The sequence below is a fragment of the Stenella coeruleoalba genome (assembly GCF_951394435.1).
Source record: "Stenella coeruleoalba genome assembly, chromosome: 17".
Taxonomy (NCBI): domain Eukaryota; kingdom Metazoa; phylum Chordata; class Mammalia; order Artiodactyla; family Delphinidae; genus Stenella; species Stenella coeruleoalba.
In genome coordinates this window covers 34,624,730-34,647,949 of record NC_137163.1, presented here as the reverse complement: position 1 = coordinate 34,647,949, position 23,220 = coordinate 34,624,730, and the positions used below count along the sequence as shown (strand labels likewise).

General features: G+C 45.6%; 1 protein-coding gene across 1 annotated transcript in view; it reads right to left on the bottom strand.

Moving 5' to 3' along the window:
* Positions 1-1,157: 1,157 nt before the first annotated feature.
* The window catches only part of ZNF706 (zinc finger protein 706), a 49,967-nt gene continuing 27,904 nt past the window's right edge, over positions 1,158-23,220 (bottom strand). The window contains exons 5-7 of the transcript XR_013824445.1: positions 14,115-14,319; positions 9,267-9,360; positions 1,158-1,609 (exon numbers count right to left, since the gene is read on the bottom strand). The gene's annotated coding sequence lies outside the window, so the exon portion shown is untranslated. The remainder of the gene's footprint in view (positions 1,610-9,266; positions 9,361-14,114; positions 14,320-23,220) is intronic.

Sequence of the window (23,220 nt, the reverse complement as noted above, 5' to 3'; positions counted from 1 at the left end):
TTGCAAGATGGCTGCAGGGGTTCCTTGTATCACAACAACATCCAACGGCAGAAAAAAAGGAGCTTATTCTTCGGATCTCTTTTTATCAGAAATTTTTTTTCCCCAGAACTCCCCCAAGCCCCTAGTAGATCTCCTTCCATTTCTCTTCAAAATAAATTGAAATAAAATGAATGATATGCTTAGCCAAGTGTGGCAAGGAAAACCAAAATTAGCTTACATGAGGATAAGAGCACCTTCCCTGAGTATTTGTCTGATCAGAAATATGGGGAAGACTAATGAATCTGAGGTAGGCAAGCAAAAGTATTTGCCAGCCCCGCACAAGGTACCTCGGACAGGGGTAGGACTAGGGTCCTTTCTCTTCATATTCTCTGCAAGGCTTACCATGTAGTAAGTCTAGATAGTCACCTCATTTTCCAGTGATAAATTAAATCAATCACTTTGCCTCAAAGTATAAATATTCATGGGCTACATAGATCAAATATCTAATTTGAGATACTGGAGGCATTCTGCAGACATGATTTGCCAATATATAACTCACCAGAGGCTAGGATTTTTTGTCTTAATTTTTCTATTGAAATTTTAAGCATGAGGGCTAGACTAGCAGCGTTGTACATTGTAATACCATTTAAATAATAAAACACAAATTTGTCACCGTGCAGATGGCAACTGAAAATTCCACAGATGGAATTGTGGCTCTCCAGAGGAGACAGTAAACTTGTGACGGTGGGTGTAGAGAGACGGCTGTATTGGGGTGGAGAGACATTACATCATCCCAGATATGGGTTTTCTTTGGGAACCTGGCAGGATTACTGCTGAATCACTCAGCTAGGCAAATTATTGGCATGTTAGTTGTACGAAGGTCCCTGTAATTAAGCCCTTGTTCCACCACTCTCCTTGGCATCTTTCTGCTTATGTTGCCATTTAAGGCCAGACTTGAAAATAAGAATACATAAAATAATCCTATCTGCAAGAGTCAGTGGCTTAAAGTATGGAGTCAGTGCTATTTCTCCTCTCTTGCACGCACACGTATGTGTGTACGCAAATACACACATCAGAGAAACCACAGGTTCAGAGGACTTTGAACTGCAGAAAGGCTTTTGTCTCTGAGATGGTTAGAATCTTTCTCTTTGCTCCTGTTATTAATGCAAGATCTTCCCATCTGACCAGTAGATAAGACTAGCCTTGTTAAGTGTCTTGCAACTCCTTCAAAAGTACACCTGAAACTAACATGATATTGTAAATCAACTCTACTTCAATTAAAGAAAAAAAAAGAAAGAAAAGAAAAAAAGAAGAAGAAGAAAACACAGGGGCCTTTTGTTCTGGAGTAACATGGCAAACTTTTTCTCACCTGCTGGACCACAGGATGCTGAGGGTGTTATCTGGTTGGTCTGGGGGCAGTAGACTTGGGTTCTACTCTTGCTTCCGCTACTAACTTGTTACCTGGTTGTAAGGCCGTGTTGGATTCTGGGTGCTCTCCCTGGTCTGCCAGAGCTTGCTTGAAGTTCCATGTTCAGTTTCAGGGGCCTTGTTTTAAGAAGGTTCTTGGCTGGCAAACTCAGTGGTGTGCTTGCAGCTATAACATGAGACGTCCAGAAACTATGGAGAAACTCTGAAGATATGACAATAGAAATAAGTACCATTGCACAGGGCTTCTACATACATTATTTGATTTGTTCCCTCTATCAACCTTATAAGGTATTTACACTCATTTTAAAGAGATTCTAGAGATCAGAGAGATTAAGGTTGGTGCCCCAGGCACATTCTTTTCTTTCTTCTTTTTTGGCCACACTGAGCAGCTTGTGGGATCTTAAGTTTCCCAACCAGGGATCGAACCCGCGCCCCCTGCAGTGGAAACGTGGAGTCCTAACCACTAGAACACCAGGAATTCCCTCCCAGGCACATTCTTAACCGTGTTGTTTAACAGATGGCTTAGAACTTGGAAAGGAAGTGGCAATTACAGAGGACCACTGGACTGCACCCTCATTTCCTTTCGATAGCATTACCCCATAATAAGAGCTAAGATGTATTGAGTGCTTTCTAGGTCCCCTGCACTATGCTAAGTGTTTCAATGCATTTAAGCTTCACAAAAAATCATGAAGTGGGTGCTATGATTATTTCAATTTACAGATGAGGGAACTAAGCCTTAGAGAAAGAAGCAATTTTTTTCTGGTTGTGGCTATCCCCTGTTTTTCCTCCTTTAAAAGACTCATTCTTCAGGACTCAGCTCAAAGGTTCCCAGTGAGGCTTTCCCTGTCCCCTCTCCATCATCTACGGTTGCCCACTGCCAACCTCACGTCCTCCGTCACACGCCCCCTGTTCATTTCATTCACAGGACATATTAGAATCTGTAGATAGCTTGTTTACTTACTGATGTGCTTCTTTATTTTGTCTCTACTATTCAGATATAAACTTGTGAGGGTAGGGACTCTGTCCTCCTGATTGTCCAATACTAGTGTCTAGTAGGGTGTCTGGAATATATTAAGTACTCAATAAAAATTTGACTGAATGAATGAGTACATGCATAAATGAATGAGTATAGTCAATCAATGGGATTTGGACATGAGTTTGTGTAATGACAGAGACAAAGCTTTAGCCCCTCTGCTCATGCATTTACTCACTCATCCTTTCAACAAGCATTTATTAAGTTTATCAACAAGTGCCAGGCACTGAGGTAGGTGACAAGAATCAAAAGAGTAAGATAGAGTCTCTGTCCTTGAAAAATCTCACCTATGAGGGGTGGAGGTAGTAGCTTGGAGAAGTGATTAAGTGGGGTTTATAAAAAAGCACAAATAAAAGTACGATGCGATATGGTTTAGAATAAAGTACAAAATGACACAGCAGGAAAGAAAGGGACCTCAGTGCCCCTGCTGGACTCGGAAGACTTCTGCAGAGAAGGTGACTTTGAACCTGACCTTGAAAGAGGACTCTGAACTGTGGAGGAGAACTCATGGTACATCTGGGGACAGCGTGGAGCCTGTCTCCTGTCCTGCACCATTGAGTCACATTTTGATAACAGTGCCCAGTTGTTTGAAGGGCTACTGACCAACTGACCTTTCAGTGGAAATGTCACGGAGGGGAATCCTGCCAGGGGTAGGGGTGGGAGGGCACCAGGAGGTAGGTCTGAGTGGCCTCTCGGTGTCCTCCAACCCTAAGAGTGACATGACAGGGAGCACTGTTTCTCAGAGGAAAGTACCAAAAGACAGTACAGCATGGAAACAGCCATATTCCTGCCCTAAATATAGAGAATTTCCTAACGAGAGAGCTGACTATAACTCAAGTGTATATATTGGCTTGTAGTTCTCAAAACATCTTCTCAAACATGATCTCATTTGATCCTCCAATAGCCTGCTAGATATTCTGAGGCTCAGCGAGAACATTTATTATTCATTTATTTGGTCAACATTTACAGAGGGCCAAGCCCCATCCAGACCCGGGCAGTGCAAGGGGGAAGAGTACAGCCTCTGGCCCCAAAGCACTTAAGTGCAAAGATGCAACGAGGGCACAGTGTAAAGTGCCGTGACTCCACTCAGCATGTAGGAAAGAGACTTAGCCCCGGGGACGCATGAGCAGAGGGCTGAAGTGGTGAGTGACAGTGTGGGATCCTGAGTCAGGCAGTCTTGGGTTCAGATCCTTGCTCTGCGCCCCCTTGCTCTGCCACCTTGGGTAATTAAATGAGATCGTTAAAAATAAAGGAAATGAAATAACACATGTGTACTAGTTAGGCTGTAGGCTGGCTGCTAAAACAAAGATTTAAAAAGACAGTCACTTATCCAAGATGGAAAGTGAATTGTCTTCTCTTTCACATACACATTCAGCCAAGCTCTGTTCTAGGAAGTCATTCCATCTCAGGCTCTTTCCACCTAGGCGCTCTGCCAGGTCTAGGGGTTTGACCTCATCTACCTGGTCCAAAATGGCTCCTTTTCACGATGCATGCTGTGTTCAGGTGCAGCTTGACACAGGACCTTAAATGGTATCACCAGGACCCCATCCTCCCTCAGCGTGGCTTCCTTCTCCTCTGGACATTGGCTGCAGTCTCACATAAGCTCTCCCATCATGGTTGCAGGAGGATTTGGGCAGCTTCCAACTTCATGTGCTCTTAACGTTCTGTCCAGTGTCTCCTTTCTAAGAGTCGAATCGGTAACCTACACTAATCCCAGTGGTCAAGTGGATGAGAGGAGTTGATTAGCTAAGACTAATTAGGGCTCCCTCACAACGGCATCGCTTAGAGTGGGGGAAGGATGAGTCCCTACATAAAACTCTCCATACTGTTTTACCAGGAGAAGGATGAATGTATGCCAGACGGTTAAAAAGAAAAAAAAAAAAAAATCCCTCGGGATGCCTTTCTAGTTGCTAAACGGGATGCTGCCTGATTCATGAGTCGTTGAATGAAGGCAACTGAGCTTCAAATTTACTTGGTTGAGAAAAGAAAAAACCTCTATTCCTTCTTTCCATTAATTATATGCACTTCTAGAGTACTATAATCCACAGCAGTGGTCTTTAAACTTCACCCCAAAAGCCCCAATCTTGATTATGCACCCAACTAGTACATTTATTTCTTTGTAAGTATACATATGTGCTATTCTACTACTAACATATTACTATGGTAGAAACTGCTAGTGGCATCCCATGTCCATCCTTCCCCGCTTCCTTAGTGTAGCATTTCCTAATGGGCGCATGACATCCTACAATTTCCCAGGACGCTTTGCAGCTAGATGTGGTCACATGACTAAATTCTAGCCAGTGAATTGTCAGAAGTGTAAGGTGCAATTTCCAGGAAGTGTCCTCAATGGGAGGAACATGCAGTTCTTCCCTTCTTTCTCCTTCCTGCTGCCTCGAATGTGAACAGGATGGCTTGACCGTGAGCAACAGCCTTGGATAACGGAGTGGAAGCCACATGTTGAGGATGTGGAAGAACCAGAAAGGACACTTCACCAGTTCTGGGCGCCCCACCGCCAGACTCCATTTGCATGAGAGAGAAATAAACTTCTCTCTTGTTTAAGCCTTTGTTGTTCTCTTCTCTTCTTTTTCTTCTTTCTTTTTTGTTTTGTTTTATAAATTTATTTATTTATTTTTGGCTGTGTTGGGTCTTTGTTGCTGCGCGCAGGTTTTCTCTAGTTGCGGTGAGCGTTGTAGTGCATGGGCTTCTCATTGCGGTGGCTTCTCTTGTTGCAGAGCGCGTGCTCCAGGCGTGCGGCCTTCAGTAGTTGTGGCTCACAGGCTCTAGAGCGCAGGCTCAGTAGTTGTGGCGCACGGGCTTAGCTGCTCCGCAGCATGTGGGATCTTCCCGGACCAGGGCTCGAATCCGTGTCCCCTGCATTGGCAGGCGGCTTCTCAACCACTCTGCCACCAGGGAAGCCCCTTCTCTTCTTTCTTAATCTCAGTCAAATCTGATCCTACGTGATAAAATTTTATACGTTATAATACATGTACCAAAATACATATAACAAGAAGAGATAACTCTAAATGGAAGTTCTAATATTTCTTGTACCCCACCGGCTGGAGGTTCACATACCCCTGGGGTGCATACCTTCCCCCCTTCATTTTAGAGCCCTCTGGTCTCCTTGGCCCTGGCCCTGTGGCGCCCCGTGGGGTTAGTTGCATTTGTGAGGCCGTTTGCCTCCTGTCTCTGAATGCGCTTTGCTCTTTGAGGCAGTGACGCTGAAGTGAGGCCTCTGGATCGCCTAGCCCAGCTGCGGCAGAGTCCCTCCCTGGCCCTGCCTTTGCTGCCTGCTGACTCTGTGTCTGTTTCTATCATCCAGATTTTGCTTTTGCAATGGGGAAAGCAGACCAGAAAATGTGACGGAATCGATAAGATGAGATATGATCTGAACCCAAAGAAGTAGGCAATCCATAATTGTCAGGGGAAAAGACCTGCCTCTCTAGCCTTGCTGTTGCAGCCCAGAACTTGAGCTAATTGGCCTGGTTCTGTAGGGAAGGAGAGGGGGAAGGGAAGAGGCAAAGAGCTTTGTCATTCTAGAGCTTTCTCCGAGGCCACGGTTTTCTCTTCCCAGGAAGGCGACAACCGTGGGCCCACACCCACCTCACCACATCAGACATGGTCAGAGTGGACCCAATTCTAGGACATCAAGGCTGGGCCGGGGGAAGCTGACCCTGCCTGGTCTCTTTAGGGTCTGGGTGAGTCCATTCTCCCTCTCTTCACCCCCTTGAGGCATCAGTGCCCTGATGGTTCCACAGCTTCTAAATTCCCTGACTCATGCCATCCTCGGATTTTAAAAGAGCTTATTCAAGTGGTGTAGGCAGCGTGCTCCACCCTCCACTCAGCTCAGGAGTTCAGTACAGCACTCGTGTGTGTGTGTGTGTGTGTGTGTGTGCGCGCGCGCGCACACACACACACACACACACACACACACACACGCCCGCGCATGTGGGACAGAGGGACCAGGGAAGGAAGGGGCTGGAGTGGGGGAGAGGGGCTCCTGAAACCAGAAGGAGAAGTTCTTGAGGGAAACTTGTGCTGCTCTCATTATGAAAGCAATGAATTGGTGCCCCAAAGAGCGGCTGGCCCTTACCCCCTAAGTGGGCAGGTCAGAACGGGAAAGTGCTGCGTAGGTTTGCTCAGGAAAAGCAAACATGCTGGGGAGGAAAGCATCTTCTCTCTCCATCACAGTCTGAGCCGGCTGTTCTCCTACACTTCTAGGGAGTGAGGCTATCATGTGATTTGCTGGTAACCATGGCAACGAACCTTGTTCCGCGAAGTGGCGAAGTGTACGGAGAGAAATCCCACAGAAAGAGATCTGTCTCTTTCTGGATGTTGTCCTGTACCCAAGGGCAGCTCGACTCCAGCACAGTTTGTTCTCTGTCACTGCTGCGGCAATTGTTTGAGGATATGACAGTGATTTGCTCTCTTCTGAGCTGGAGACCTTGGGTTTTTTTGGTTCTCCTCCTGATTCTTGCATCCCCTACTTTGGAACAGTCTCTGAAGACGAAAGACAAAAATAGCTCTCTCCGAAAGAGAGGATGCTAACGCATGCTGTGCTTTCAGAGATGGGCTTCTCTTTGTAAAGTGTGCACCTCCAGTAAGTGAAGCCTGGGGGCAAGCTCTGCTTTCTTCCCTGGCCACAGAGAAAGCACTAGTGAAGCTGAGGGAGTGAACGCACTGCTCCCTGCCAGCAGAGGCCGGAGGAGTGGTCTGTACTGAGGAAGCCTAAACAGCAGTGAGTGGGGTGCCGCCAACCTGACCGTGGGCACTCACCACTCCCCTGCTCGCAGGCTTACCGGGAGGAAGGGGCTCTGATATTCTCTGTTGCAAACGAAGGACAAAATTATAATTTGGGGAGATGCACATTGTTAAGTGATGCAGCCAAAAGACGGCTGCAGAGTGATGCGCACACACAAGGTGCCCCCTCTGAGCTGCAGCTTCCATCCGCCTTTAGGAGACCACAGAGTGGGCGTTGCCTTTTCAGTGGGATGTCATCACGTTTATTGCCTCGGTGACCTTGAACGAGCCACTGAGACTCTTTGGCTGTCAGCTTCTCCATCTTTAAAAGAGGCAGAGTAATATTTCTGTAGCCTTTCTCACTGGGTTTTTGTAACAATCCCATTTGATAATCTAAGGGAAAGGAGTTTAAAACTATAAATCTCTATGTGGTACCATTATCCTTCTTCTCAGTTACAGAAATATCCATTCTTAAAGGATTCTGAAAGTTGGAAGGAGTAAGGAATTAGGTCAAAAAACTATCATAGTGCAAAGCCATAGCTGTTACCAAGATAGTGTTTTTAGCTAATGTTTAATGAATGCAAGGCAAATCGCACACTGCCTGTAACCCTAACACCCCCGCTGGTATGACAGTTTCCATTTTACGGATGAGGCCCAGATTCACATAGCTGGTGAGAGAGTTGAGATTCACGTCCTGGCCAGTCTGATTCCCAAGTCTAGGGTCTTAACTGCTGCTGGGGCCTTGTGCTGGGGGAAATTCACTGCAACATTTCCACACTGCTGGAGTTAAGTCAGCAGGTGGTTTCCTGTCAGTTCACAGAGCAGCATGGGGGTGTGTATGCGTTTATAAAGAGGGGGCTGTCTTCCTTCCCGATCTGGGCGGTACCCATTCATCCCATGCAGACATGACCGTCTCTTGGTTCCTCATGGAAAACTCCAGTAGCTAAAAGCTGGACTGCCTGGGTTCCCCCTCCTGGTACTGTCGAACCGTCAGGCCTTGCCCTGTTTGCTCTTCCAGAGTCATTCTTGACTTTTCTCACCCTGCTCATGGCCTGAAGGCCCACCCCTCTGGACCACGTGGTTGCGGTTGCGTTTGGCCACTGGGGAGCGAGCCCTGGCAGGAGAAGAGTGAGACCAGGGAGTTTGTTCTTCCAGCTCCCTCCCTCCTGGGTGGCTGCCGCTGGCGGCTCCTCTCATCCCTTCAGGAGGGATAAGGACTCCAGCTGTCACCAGCCCCAGGGACTACACTATTCCTTGCAGGGTTCCTTAAACCCTGCTCAAACTTTTATAAAATCCCTTTATTAAACATTCCTCAGTTCCCCAGCTTGGGTGAGCTGATCTGTCCCCTTCTGGGCCCCTGCCTGACACAGTAAAACAATTTCTCCCTCCTAGGACTATTATGGGAATGAAAGGAGCCTGTGAGTGTAAGTGAGAGAGCTGTGTGCTCCGTAGGGGCCAGCAGGTGAAAGTGGGATGAGTGCCTCCCCCAGTGCCTCTGCGGGCATCATCCTCTCCAGGGGAGAGAGTGGCCGGCAACCTCGCCGACTGCCCGGCAGCCTGGCTTGTCCAGGAGCCCAGCCTCCATTCTTCCTCAGGCGTTGGCTGGTTTGCAGTAGGAAAACAGTGCACACTGAATAAATAGAAGTCGATGATTTATACGATGTGAAAAAGGAAACAAGAACATTAAGCTCATTGAAGGTGAAAATGAAAAATCAAATAAGTGCATACAGCAGTTATTCATTTATCCTAAAAATATTTATTGAGCACCTGCCATATGCAAAAGATGGAGCAATGAATAATACAGACCTGGCCCCATTTTCTCACAGAGCTTGCGCTCCAGTAGGGGAGACATACAGCTAAATAAAGGATACTGAGAAATCTTTTCCCACTTAATTAAAATTGTGGGGAATTCCCTGGTGGTCCAATGGTTAGGGCCCCGTGCTTCCACTTCAGGGGGCACGGGTTCGATCCCTGGTTGGGGAACTAAGATCCTGCATGCTGCATGGCACAGCCAAAAAAAAAAAAAAAAAAAATGTGTTGCAGAAGTTGGAATGGTGGTGAGGGAAGTGACTGTCAGTTCAGTACTTACTATGTGCCAGGTACTGGGTAAGGCATTTCATTTGTATCGTCTCATTTAATTCCACAACACAGGGTAGAGTCATCCTTTTTCTGCGATGAGGAAGCTGAAACCCAGAGAGTTTATCTGATTTACAAGGTCAAGGACCATTCAAAAAACATTTATAGAGCACCTGCCTTGCTCTGTCCCTGCTTTTCAAGAATTTACATGTGGTAGGAGAGATAGGTATGCAAACAGATATTTATCAAACGCTTGGTTATGTGTGGTGATAGTGATGTGTTCAGGGCATAAAGGGAGCGCTGGGGGGGTCGGGGGGATTCTTAGCCTCACGTGAGATGTCGGGAAAGACTTAGGGAAGGGAAGGTCTCAACTGAGTTCTAGAGTTGATAATAGCCAAGTTGGAGGTAAGAGAGAGCAGGGGTCTCTTGGACAGAAGGGGTTCCATAAACAAAAACAGGCTGCAGAGCAGGGAGTGTGGACGGGGAGCTGTAGGCAAGGGCAAGGCTCTGGCGGAATCTTATTTTATAGCAAGAAACGTGGACTGAAAATCCTATACCTTACCTTCCAGGTAAAGAGTTCAAACAGAGGAGTAACATGGTCAGTTTTGGGTTTTAGATACATCACTCTGGCTGTTATGTGGAGGACAAATTTGAGGTGGACACGAATGGGAGCAGAGAGAGAGACTTCAAGAAGCTTAATTGTCATCAAGGCAAGAGATACTAAGACCCCAAAGGAGGTCAGAGGTCCAAGTGGTGGAGAGGAGGCAACTGTTTGGAGAACTACTTTAAAAGGTAGTGTCAGGGACTTCCCTGGTGGTGCAGTGGTTAAAAATACACCCGCCAATGAAGGGGACATGGGTTCGATCCCTGGTCTGGGAAGATCCCACATGCTGTGGAGCAACTAAGCCCGTGCGCCACAACTACTGAGACTATGCTCTAGAGCCTGAAGGCCACAACTACTGAGCCCATGTGCCACAACTACTGAGCCTGTGCTCTAGAGCCCACAAGCCACAACTACTGAGACCATGCGCCACAACTACTGAAGCCCGTGTGCCTAGAGCCCGTGCTCCGCAACAAGAGAAGTCACAGCAATGAGAAGCCCGCGCACCACAACGAAGAGTAGCCCCCGCTCGCCGCAACTAAAGAAAGCCCACGTGCAGCAAAAAGACCCAACGCAGCCAAAAGTAAATAAATAAATAAATGTATTTAAAAAAATTAAAAAGATAACAGGGTTCCACAACTTCTAAGCCACCATCCCACACAAATCAGGTGCTGGGTAAGCATTGTATGGAAATTTAAAAAATAATAATAATAAAGGTAGTGTCAGAATGTAATGATTGGACTGGCTTTGTGATGAGAGGGAGAGAGAGAGAAACTTCTTCCCAGTCTAGGTGGTAGATGGATGGATGTCAGGGTTACCAATTGAAATGGAGAATGTGAAGAAAAAACAGATTTGGGAGGCAGAGGCATGAAGGCTATTGTCTGGACCCGTTGCACCTCTTGTCCCATGTTATTGCTATAACAGACCCAAGAAGTAGAGCCATGACCTAAGCTGGCCGTGTCAAGTTCACTCCTGGAAACTTGAATCTATGCAGTGACCTGGTTCTCGCCTCCAAACACTGGGTTGTTCAGTGATTGCTTTGACTCTAGGAACTACCTTGCAATCCTTCCGACTAGTCTCTTCTACGCATAGGCTAGTCAGCCTCAGTCCCTGTTGCTTACAACCAAAGAGCACTAATGAGAGATGAATTCAGCTCTGGACATGGTGGGTTTCAGGCCCATGTGACAGCCGCCACGGGAAGACCAGCACCTCCAGGAAATACGAATCAGAGGGGAAAGGTCTGGGCTGGAGTTATCCACCTACGAATCGTGGTTGAAACTAAGAATGAATCAGACCACTGAGAGAGGGGTGTGTGTGAGAATATGGGCGGGCAGAGGGCGACACCCAGGACAACAAGAAGTCAAGGCCGGGAGAGGAAGAAACAGGAACTTAAATGTTCAGAGAGAGCCCAGAAGAACCAGGAGAGCGTGATTTCATAGAGACCAAAGGAATAAGAGTTTAAAGAATGAATAATTGAAGGTTTCACATATAGGCAAGGGGCCAAAGTAAACAAGGGGCTGAACTTTGACTTGACAAGTAGCTTGTTGATGATCCAGGGGGTAGCATGGAGGGAGGAGTAGGACGGAAGCCAGACTGTGTGAGGATGCAAAGCGTATGGGACGTTAGGGAGAAGAGGTAGTGCTCTGGAGAGTTTTACATGAGAGACTAGATCGGAGAAACTAGATAGTGATGGGGAGGGGGCAAGGTCAAGGGAGGGGTGTTTTTAGGAGCTCCCATCAGGATTAGCTGACTCAAAGCCCGAGCTCCTGGGACTTCCCTGGTGGTCCAGTGGTTAAGGCTCCATGCTCCTAATGCAGGCAGCCCGGGGTTCGATCCCTGGTCCGGGAAATAGAGCCCACATGCCACAATTAAAAGAGCCCACATGCCTCAGCTAAGACCCGGCGCAGCCAAATAAATAAATAAATATTAAAAAAAAAAAAAAAGCCTGTGCTCCTTCCATTCAAAATCTGCCTTCCTGTGCCTGGAGAGAAGGGGGGTTTGACTGGTGAAAAGAGCCCCGGCACAAAGAGTATTCTTTTCAGGTTGGTGGTTTTGTCTGCTGTCAGATGCCCCTTTGGGGCTTCATATCTGAGTGTGGGAGGGGCTGAGGAGCATTTGGAAAGCTGACAAAAGGACAAAAGCAGGTGGATTTCCTGCGCCCATTTCCGGCCTGACTTGGTTCCATATAGGCCCCAAACCAAAACAATAAGAAAAAGACGGAAAACTTGATTTGCTCTTTTATATTCAAATTTATAAGTCCCTCTGCCCCTCCCCCCCAACACCAAATTCAGGGGGAAAAAAACAAAACAAACAAACAAAACAAAACCTCAAACCATTCCTGGGAAATGAATTCGTATTAGAAGGACAGTAACTGCCCTGTGTTGTTCGGGGAGTTTGTTCCTTCAAGGAAGACGTGGCTTGGCAGGTCCACTGTGCTAACGCTTCCGATAGACTTTTACTTTAGATATTTATTGGCAAAGGATGGATGAAATAGAGTTGAGCCAATGACAAGAGTTTTAAAAAATCATTTTAAAATTCCTTGATATTATAAAACTTCTATATGCTCGTTGGAGGAAGTTTGGAAGGTACACAAAGACCTAAAATAAGCTGAAGTCCCACCCCCAGGAGGACCATCTTGGAATACTTCTTTCTAGTCTTTGTATCTAGGGGCAGGGCCAATTTTTGAGAGCTGTTTTTATGGCCGATCCACTAATGTCAGTTGCAAGGCCATTTCCGGAGCGACTGTACGCCAGGATCCTACCCACGGTGTGTGAGGGGAAGGGAAAAGGATGATAGGTGCAGGGAAAGGATGGTCTAGTGCTAACATCTATGGCAGAAAATAGCAACAAGACAAAGGCTGAGTATGCCCCAGAGATAGATCTGGAACCCAGATCTCCTGACTGCAGTGTCAGAACCCTTTGCACCAGACAGATGGCTCTCATGTTCCAGGTATGCCTTGCTTTAAGAAACCTGACGTCTGGGGTATCACTTGTATTTCAGTTGCTGTGGCAGGTTGGATTCTTATTCTCTAGTCTCTCCTCCTCCCATCGCGTGACCTTGTGGTGCCTCCTGGTACAGCTGGCCTACTTCCCTGCCCCATTGTCGTTGGACTTGGCCACGTGACTTGCTTGGGCTAACAGAAACATTAGCGTGGGTGATGGGAGCAGGGGCTTTAAATATGCTTTCTTTTTTTTTTTTTGAAGAATTCTTTTTTTTAACGTGGACCATTTCTTAAATGTCTTTATTGAATTTGTTACAATATTGCTTCTGTTTAATGTTTTGGTTTTTTAGCTGCAAGGCATGTGGAATCTTAGCTCCCCAACCAAGTATTGAACCCGCACTCCCTACACTGGAAGGCGAAGTCCTAACCACTGGACCACCAGGGAAGTCCCTAAATATGCTTTCATGGCTTGGCTTGGTCTCCAGCACTTCTGCCATCTGCCACAAGATGAATTTGCCTATCTAGCCTCTGGTCCCTGAATGAGGAGACACTTGGAATAGACCTGAACACAACTGGCAGCTTCAGCTGAACCTATCTGGTTCCAGCCATCAATCACAGCCAATCTGCACACCCATAAGCAATAAATAAATGCTTATTGTTGTAATGCACTGAGATTATGGGGCCGTTTGTTACACAGCACTTGAGTAGCAGACACCTGACTACTATAATGGCTCAGATGTGCAACTTTAGTCATCTCTGACATTTGCATTTCCTTTATCCTCATAGCTATTCTTTGTCAAGCACTTGTAAGCTCCTTTGAACCATCTTCCAGATGATTCCCACTCCACTGTCCTCCCCCTTCATCACTTTATACTTGACTTCCTGCAAAGGCTTCTCTTTTTTCAGAGCTGAAGCAGCCCAGCAACTCAGAGCTAAACTTTGTGCGGTTTTAATAACCAGGCTTAGCCTAGGGTTCTGGTACAATTCTTTCCCCTGCTTTCCATAGGTCTTATCTTTTATCTTTATGGGATGGTCCTAGGGATTGTGGGTCATTTTAGTTTAATTCTCCTCAAGTCATTTTTTTAGAAGTAACAAATATAAAGTTCTCTTCACATTAAGGTCAAATTTCTCTCCTTGATTTTCCAAGCCCTGCTATAATTTGGCCTCACTTCATCCATTATTTAAAACAAAATAATAATCATACTTATCCAGCACATTGAATTGCTTACTATGTGCCAGACATCACTTTGTCTTTCACATTGTACAGGTCAAGATTAGGTTCAACCATGTAATAAAGGCCCCAAATCACAAAGGCTTACATAAGATAGTCGTTTCTCTCTCTCTTGTGTATAAGCACAGAAGTAGGTAGCCAGGGGCTGCTATAGTAGATTTGCTCGTGAAGTCTTCAGGGACAAAGGCTTCTTCCGGCTCACAGCTCCACCATCCTTACGGTGTTACCCTTATCCTCAGGTCTCAAAGGGCAGCTAGGATGCCAGATATCACATCCACATTCCAGGCAGCAGGCTGGAAGAAGGGACAAAGAAGACAAAGGGAGCAAAGAGTACATGCTAGCTGGCCTTTCCAGGTAGAAGCCAAGTAGCATCTGCTTATATCTCACCGGCCATAGTTACATGGCCAGGCACAGCTACAAGGGAGGCTAGAAAGTACAGTTTTTATTCTGGGAGGCTATACGCCCAGCTAAACATTGGAAGCCGTTACTATGGAAAAAGAGGAAAAAGGGTATTGTGGGGTAACTAGCAGCCTCTGTCTCAGATATATTCACTCATTCAATCCTCAGGACAATCTTATGAGATAGATACTATTCTTATGTTCACTTTACAGATGGGGCAACTGAAGCATACAGAGGATAACTACCTTGGCCAAGGTCACACAGCTAGGATGAACTCAGGCAACCTGCCTCTGGAAGCTGTGTTCTTCACCCCCAAGCTACCCAATTTCCGTGGGAATGAGCCTGCCCACCTGACTCAGGTAATCCCTCAGCTGAGGTCTCCTCTGTCCCATCCACTGCCCCTCAGGACCCAGGTTCAGGCCTTGCCCTGTCCTCCTGTAAATTCTCCCCCGTGGCTTCACTGTCCTGGCTCACAATGCCCAAGAGGGAGAGACACAGTTTTTGCAGCATCAGAGTACCTACTCCACCTAAGGAGTTCGATGTAGTGATTAAGAGCTTGGGCTCTGGAGTCCAGCAGAGTGAAGTTTGAATCCTGTGTGACCTTGCACAAGTCACTTGACCTCTCTGTGCTCAGTTTCCGCTTCTATAAAGTGGGAGATATGAGGGAACCTGCCTCATAGGACCATTATGAGGGGCCAATGCTTAGTACAGGGAAGCTTCTGTGATTCTGCCAACATTATAGACGCTCCCACATTCCAAACAGAAGTGCTTTAGACACACAGAGGAGGGGGGACATTTACTGGAGGCCTTTCCATTTATGCCTCCCTCTCTTCTATCAGGGATCTGCAGAGGCTGCTTGAGAATGTTCATCTGTGGCTCTGATCCTTTAGACATGGCCCTGAATGACCAGGAGGAGTTACAAGTTACGAATTCCTTGATTTGCAATACAAACTGGCCACCAGTGGAATCTGCTTAGTGGGGAAAATGCTAGTATTTAACAGATGTGAAGAAATACCGTTCTTGGACAGAACACAAAGCAACAACGGTATCCACCAAAGAGAATGACTTTTATTATTACACAAAACATTTCCTATCGGAGCACATATAAATCCAGAGAACAGCTGCATTTTCAAAACAAACAGATTAGATATCTTTGATGAATTGAGTGGGGTGGGGACTGGGAGACAGGGGAAAACGAAGCACACGATTTTTTTTTTTTTTTTTTTTTTTTTTTTTTGCGGTACGCGGGCCTCTCACTGTTGTGGCCTCTCCCGCCGCGGAGCACAGGCTCCGGACGTGCAGGCTCAGCGGTCACGGCAAAACGGGCCCAGCCGCTCCGCGGCATGTGGGATCTTCCCGGACCGGGGAACGAACCCGCGTCCCCTGCATCGGCAGGCGGACTCTCAACCACTGCGCCACCAGGGAAGCCCTAAGTACATTATTTTAAAATTTGGTAATGCTTTTACTGAATTTAAACAGAAATGAAAATTAGGACAGAGTGAGAAAAAAACACTTGTTCGTGAACAAAATGCCTTCTCAGGAGCAGAGCTTACTGTGATGCTCATTGTTTTATGCAGGAAGAACTCGGTTCTATCAGTATTTCCTGGGCTTGGGAAGAGGCAGCAACACCCATGCCTGGCACGGCAAAGGCTTCCTGGAGCCCACTTTTCTGAATCCCTAAGGTGGCTAAGCTAATGTGCTCCCCAGATCTGCCCTTCCCCTCCCCAGCAGCCTTCAGCCAAGCTCTGTTTATTCTCTCTTACATCTGTTCCTTCCAACCCATTCTCACTGCTCCCACCCTTATTTTCGCACATCGGGGCTAGTGTTGTAGTTTCCAGACAGTTTATGGGAACCTTTCCTCTCCATCCCACTATAATCACACAGCTAGAGTCTTAAAGGCTGACCTTTTGCCCATCGTCCCTCTGACTGTATTCTTCTGACCATTTTCAGAGGTGGAGAAGTCTCTCAAGACAGCCCATTCCTCCTTTAAGAGTTCTAGTTTTTTCTTCTAAATTCAAATCTATGCTTCTGATAAGTTCCACGCAGCTGAGACAGAATTAATCCATTGACTTCCTCTTTTACAGTTTCTCTTCTCACATGGAATTCTTTTTCTCCTGTAGCTGATTGTTAATTGTCTTCCCAATATCTATTTTCTCCTTCAAAAGTAATAGTTTTAGCTGGGCACGAGGCTACCAGGGAAGGACTACATTTCGACTTCCTTTAGGCTGGGTGTGGTCACATGACTAAGTGCAGGCCAGTGTGATATGAATAGAAGCCATATAAGCAACTTCCTGTTATGTCCTCAAAGTGACTGAGTGGTACATCTTGGTCTCTATCACCTTTCTGGCTGGGAATGGTGAGGACGGGGGCAGTCACCTTGAACCCGCTAGTGGAAGCCTCATACTGAGGACAGTGCAACTCGGTTGGACCACCTGCCACCTCAAGCACTGAGAGAGAAATGAACTGTCACTGCGGTAAAGCCTCTGTATTCTGGACTCTCTTTGTTACAGCAGCTTAGCCTGTACCTTAATCTCCTCATGTCCATTTAAGACAGTCCTACTCTGTAAGGCTTCACTCAACCAGAAATGTACCTCTCCATCCTCTGACTCCTTTTGACCTACCTCTCGTGTTGGGCCTCATACTTTACCTTGTACATGAGTCTTATTTGCTCCCTGAAGTTCAAACGGGACAAGGGGCCAAATCCTAATCAACACTTTATATTACACAAAGCCTAGTATGCTGCCTTACACTTGAATGGTTGTCATCAAACGAATCAAACGAATGCAGAGATTACACTTCAATGTCTATGTACGCAATGAATTATAACAAAATATAGTCATATGTGCTTAAATAACCATATCCAAAGACTGCAAGATAAGATGTCACTGTCAAGGGACTTCCTTGGTGGTCCAATGGTAAAGAATCCGCCTTCCAATGCAGCGGATGTGGGTTTGATCCCTGGTCAGGGAACTAAGGTCCCACATGCCACGGAGCAACTAAGCCCACACGCCACAACTACTGAACCCACGCTCCCTGGAGCCTGCGCATCACAACTAGAGAGGGAAAACCCGCACGCCACAACTAGAGAGGAGCCCGAGCGCCACAACGAAGAGACCTCACGCTGTAACGAAAGATCCCGCATGCCGCAACAAAGATCCCGTGTGCCACAACTAAGACCAAATGCAGCCCAAAAGTAAGGAAAATAATTATTTTATTTTATTTTTTTAAATGCCACTGTCAAGCTAGAGTGAGATGCCAAGCTGGCAAGCTACTGGTCTTTCTCCTGTTCAACATTTGTATCAACAACTGCAGTGAAACAGTCAGCATACCCATCACACCTGTGGGTAATACAATGGGACGCCACTAAACTAGATAAGAGAACCAAGAATCAGAAAGATCTGTACAGACAAGAACAAGGGATGAAGATTAAACTCTAACAGGTGAAGCTTCTGAATATCAAGAATACGATGTGACGGCCAAAAAATGTTAGTGCAATTCTGGGCTGAACAAATTTGGTCAACAACTACTTATTGAGTGCCTCCTAAGCACGAGTGTTGTGTGGGAGACGAGGATGAGGAAGGGGTGACCCATTTGCGAGGCGCTTACAAAGACATGGCACATGTCCCACCCACAGCGCCAGGTAGAAAGAAAGCATTTGGTGCTGCAGGAGCAAAGAGGTGGGAGCTTGGCACAAGTACGATGAAAAGGGAGTAGCTGAGTTTAGCTTGAGTGTGGGCTCGTGAAGAGCACGGAGCGCTAAGGGAGGAGAGCTGGATACCAATCTGCAGTGTTTCCTCAGTGCCAGGCTAAGGAGATTGGGATTTATGTGAAAGGAGGGGGCAACTGAAGGATTTTGCAGAAAAAAAAAAAAAAAGATCAGTATTTTAGGAAGATTTCTTTGGAAGCAGTCTGTTCAGCAGATTGGAGTGGGGAGACACATAGAAGATTAGAAATGGAGGCATCTCTTTAGAGACTGTCTTGTTCAACATCTTCATTTTATAAGTGGAGAAACGGAGGCCGAAGATATAAGTCATGTACCTAAAGCCAAAGAGCTGGCAGACGCACAGCAGAACCAGAATCCAGAACTGGGGGCTTCTTGGTCCTGGGGGAGACAAACCAACAGCAATTAGACCTTGCATAGCAACTGAAGTTTAAGAAAGCATTTCTGGAGAGACTTGAGGCAAGAAAAGCAGTTAAGGGACTATTTCCACAGTCAAGGAAAAATATGAGTAGTAGAAGTAAGAAGAGAGTAAGCTGTGGGAGAAATTGCGTGGATGCTGGGGGTTGGGAGAGAAGGAGAGGCAAAGCGACTGCGTTTTTAGGGCTGGGACACACAAAGGACGGCAGTGGGACTCATGGACACTGGAAACATAAGGATGAGGAACAAGTTGGAGGAGTCCCGTTTTGGGTGGGTCCCATCTTAATAAAACTGGAATGTGTCAAAGGAATATGTCCAGAAGATGGTAACTAGAAAGCAAATCACAGGAAGGTGTGACAGAACTGCTTAGTCTGGAGAAACCTAAATTGATTGCTAGAAGCAGAGTTGAGAAGATTTCTGGAGAGATGTGGTAGCTGGCTTCACATCTTAACATTTTACAGAACATTCGTGAAACTGCCTCCTAATTAGCATGGCACCAGCGGAGGGTGCTGCAGGGCACGAGCCAAATGATGGGGTAAATAATCTCCTCTCTGTGAAGCATTGTAGCAGGAGCAAAGGCTTTGCAGTCACACAGACCTGGGTTCTAGGCTCAGCTGTGAGCTGTGTGACTTTGGGCAAGTTGCTGAGCCTCTCTGTGCCTTAGTTTCCCCAGATCCAAAATAAAGAGGCTAGATTGGAAGACTCGAAAGATCCAGTGTAGATATAAAATTCCTTGGTACCAAAAATGTGGCTTATGTGCATAAAATAAACAAATGGAAATTTTAAGGTTATCTTATTTGGATTTTGCTCCTGAACTTGTACTAATATTGGTGATGAGTACGAACAGCCAGCTTGCTTCTGTTGCACTCCACGATGGCATGTAATGATGGAAAAGAGCTGACATGTTCACAAAAGCACTTTTCTCTGTGGGTAGGAGTGGGAAAGAGTCCCATTTAGCTGATATCACTAATTTTTAAAGAAAACCATATGAGCTAAAGAGAACTGAAGATGAATGTGGGAGCTATGAGTCAACCACTGAATTTCAACTGCATTAATTTTACATTATAAAAGACACAGTTTTAAAGTTTCTTAGATTTTATAAAACTTGTGATTTTTCTTTAAAAAACCTCATCCAGATACATGCCAGTACATGTTAAAAAAAATACTGAACATTTATCCCCATCCTAAAGCATCTTTAAAACAATGACTATGCTCTTAGCTATTTTCAATACAAAATCCATTCTCTAGCAGCCTTATAAACTGATAACAATACTTTTTGTGAAAACTAGCTTCTTCTTATAAAAAACAGTCTGTTATCCTTGTGTGATTTTTTTTTTTCCTTTTCAAATTGTTTTGTAAGAGATAATGTTGCTTAAAAACATTCAGCATTTCCATTAGCAAGGAAATATTCAGAAGGCTTCTGGATAAGCAATACTTACATATAGTTCCTTTAATCTTAGATATCTAAGTTTCAACGGCAGAAATGAGAGATTGCTTTCCTTTACTGTGGTAGAATCAAAGTAGCATTACAAATGTTCAGGTAGAGAACTAAAATGTAAGACCTAGAGATTATATAAGAGAGATCCGTGTTTGCCATCCACGCCTCAAAGCAAAACAAGACCCAGAGGCAGAAAAGCATTTCAAAGACTGACTTAGAGGACTAGGGAAAATACTTCTATCAAATCAAATTTTAGGACAATCTTGAACTGTGGCAAGAAGAAAAGAACACTGTTAAAAATAAATATTCCTTCTCTTTTAACCACAGACAGTTCTGCAACATCTTACATTAGCAACACAGACAGACTGGACCCAGTTTTAGTTCATTCGCAGTCACTTAACTGCTCCCAGCCTCGGTTTTTTTCATCACCAAAATGGGGGTGATGTTATTGCTATTTATTTACTGCCAGGGTGAGCGTGAGGCTGAAACGAGACCATGCATGTGAAACGCTCTGTAAACCATACAGCACTTCACTTCACACCAGGGCTGTTCTGGTGTGGGTGGAACCCGCCTGCTCACGGCCATGCTAACGGCCTGGAAAGAACTAGGAACTGTTGTCTAGTAACACACGCTGCTGGTATCAAAACTGCAATGGGCATTCAGTTAGAAATAGCATTATTAAGGGGAAAAACTCTGCTCTGCCCGTCGTGACAGCGACAGGGTGCTGCTTCTTGGCGTAGACCTGCCACTCAAGCTAAGTTCCATGCAGGTAGAAAGATTCACCATGTGGACCGAAAGGACAGAATTGTCTCCGGCTTTGGGTTTTTTTTTTTTTCTTTTTTTGTAACAGAAAGCAGAATTCTCTTTGTTTAAAAAAGAATGTGGGGGAAGGAGAGTGTATGTGTGTTGTTCAAAGGCTTGAGAAAATGGTTTAAGCAGCTGGAGGAATAAAGGAAGGAGCACTGAGGAAAGGATGTGCAAAGTCTAAAGGTGGAAGCGACCAGGAATGGATTGCATTTTGGTGACAAGTGAGGCAGGTAATGGTGAGAAGGCAGGATGCTCGCATATTGAAGAGGCGCCCTTGGAAAACAGGCTTTTCCTTTTAATTAGCTTTGCTGCTGGAAGAATCTCCTCCTTCCAGTTCCTGACCATTCTCCCAGCCCAGAATCTTGTTTGCCGTCCTCACGTATCCTAAGGGTGCTGTGGGCCGGCTCTGATTGGGGGCGGGTCAGTAACTGCACGGCCACTTCACACACTGGGCCCAGAGTCCCAGGAGGAAGAGCTCCTGCGACAGGGAGTGTTCCCCCTCTAAAGGAAAACCAGGGGGAGCACAGCCTTTTTGATGGTGACTTAGACACTTTTTAAGCCAGATGTCGTTCTTCGGATGAGGTAATGATTCCTCCCTCCCTGGCCCGCCCACTCCCCCTCTGAAATGTTCTATTTTCCAGGAATATGCTGGAGAGACTACTTGTTGTTCCCCAAAGTCTGTTCCCTTCCTCCCTCTTAAGAGAATCTGCTTTTACTGGTTGCCCAAAATAAAGACAACATTTCCCAGCTTTTCCTGTGGTTGGTTAAGTGCTGGGAGCATCTTCTGGGGAGGCAGCATGCTCTGCCCCTCTCTCCTGCCTGGGCCGAGGATGTGGACATCTCGACCATGCCGATGAGGGCCATCCCCTAGGAATGATGAAGCAGTAAGACAAGGGGAGCTTCGGTCTCTGACATCATGGAGCCACTGTGTAAGTCCTAGATGGCCAACCTTCAGCCTATTAGTAAGAGAGCAATAAACCTCGATATTGTTTAAGCCACTGATACTGTAGGTCTCTGTTAGAGGCAGCTGAACCAATAGTCTAACAAATGCACCTTCTTGACACAGTTTTACCTTCTTACTCTGATGATTTATATTCAGAGTATTTTTAACTTTGTCTACATCTGGGGTAAAGACATTTTTGAAGGACCCAGCAGCTCTTCAATAAATCTAGTTTTCTCCAAAACTATTCCAGCAAATTCATGTGATTGGGAAATTAGTCTACTAAGTAGGGATAAAAACGGGGTTTTTCACAGGAGATTGTTTGGGAGAGCGAGCGTATCCAAAATATAGTCCTCGGCTACATCTGCAGAATGCTATTAGAGCCTGTCTGCTCAATTACGAGCTGGTGAGCCTGCGCAGAGACAGAGAATGTGGACGCACACGCATGACAGCAGGCTGGGCCCTGGACACCTATAGGGGAACAGAAATCAGCTCGGCTGTGCTAAAATGGTTCTCCACAATATCTGGATAAGAACTGAGCACCAGTGAGTCACCAAAGTTAAAGATGAAAAACAACAGCTGAGGCTGGACTAAGAGACCAAGGAGCCAAAGCCAAGTCTGTTATATATTATTTTACAGTGTTACAGGGAAAGGGAGAGGTTTTGGAAAGGAGCAATGTGGAAGAATCTGCGTTGGGCTAAGCCCCCCCAGATATGTGTGTGTATATATGTGTATATGCGTATACATACAGTACTCCAGGGTTAGAGGATAACATCACTTTGGACAATATTCTTTACGTAAAAATTCATTTCCATAATAAAGAATTTAACAACTATAGCTTTCAAAGAATCTTAGAAGTAGAAAGAAGACCCCTTGGGATATGGTTGTTCAAGCAGCTGTAAATTCACACAAACTGCATAATAACTCAGTCTTCATTCCACCACCATAGAGTGAGGATATTCTGAGTAATCTTGTCAGATGTAGGGATAACCTCCATCACCAGCACGCCCCCCTAATTTACCCCAATAGGAATGGTCTACCCTTCCTTACTGATTCCTTTTTTAATAAAGTTTCATAAATTGTCTTTTTAATTAAGCATTCTACATTTTTTTCAAGGAAGACAGATTGAAACTCATTGGTTTGTATCGTCCATGAGTCACCTTTCGGACAACCGGGTTGCTGTGTTCTTGGGTCCTGTCTTTGGGTCACTCATTTCTCACGAGCGGTGAGAGCTTACGGCTACTCAGTTATATCTGCAAATCTTTTCAGTGCCCTGAAAGCAAGTTTTTAGGACCTAGAGACCAATATATTTTGTACAGCCACTTATATGGAGTGTTGTTCTCTTTTAACCATGTTTGTTTCATCCTTTCTAATTCTGAGAGCACTATTTTTGATGGAGAAGAAATGGAGAGGAGTTATCTGTTGATTTGAAAAGAAACAGGTATCATGTTAGAATAGAGCCTTTAAAAAAG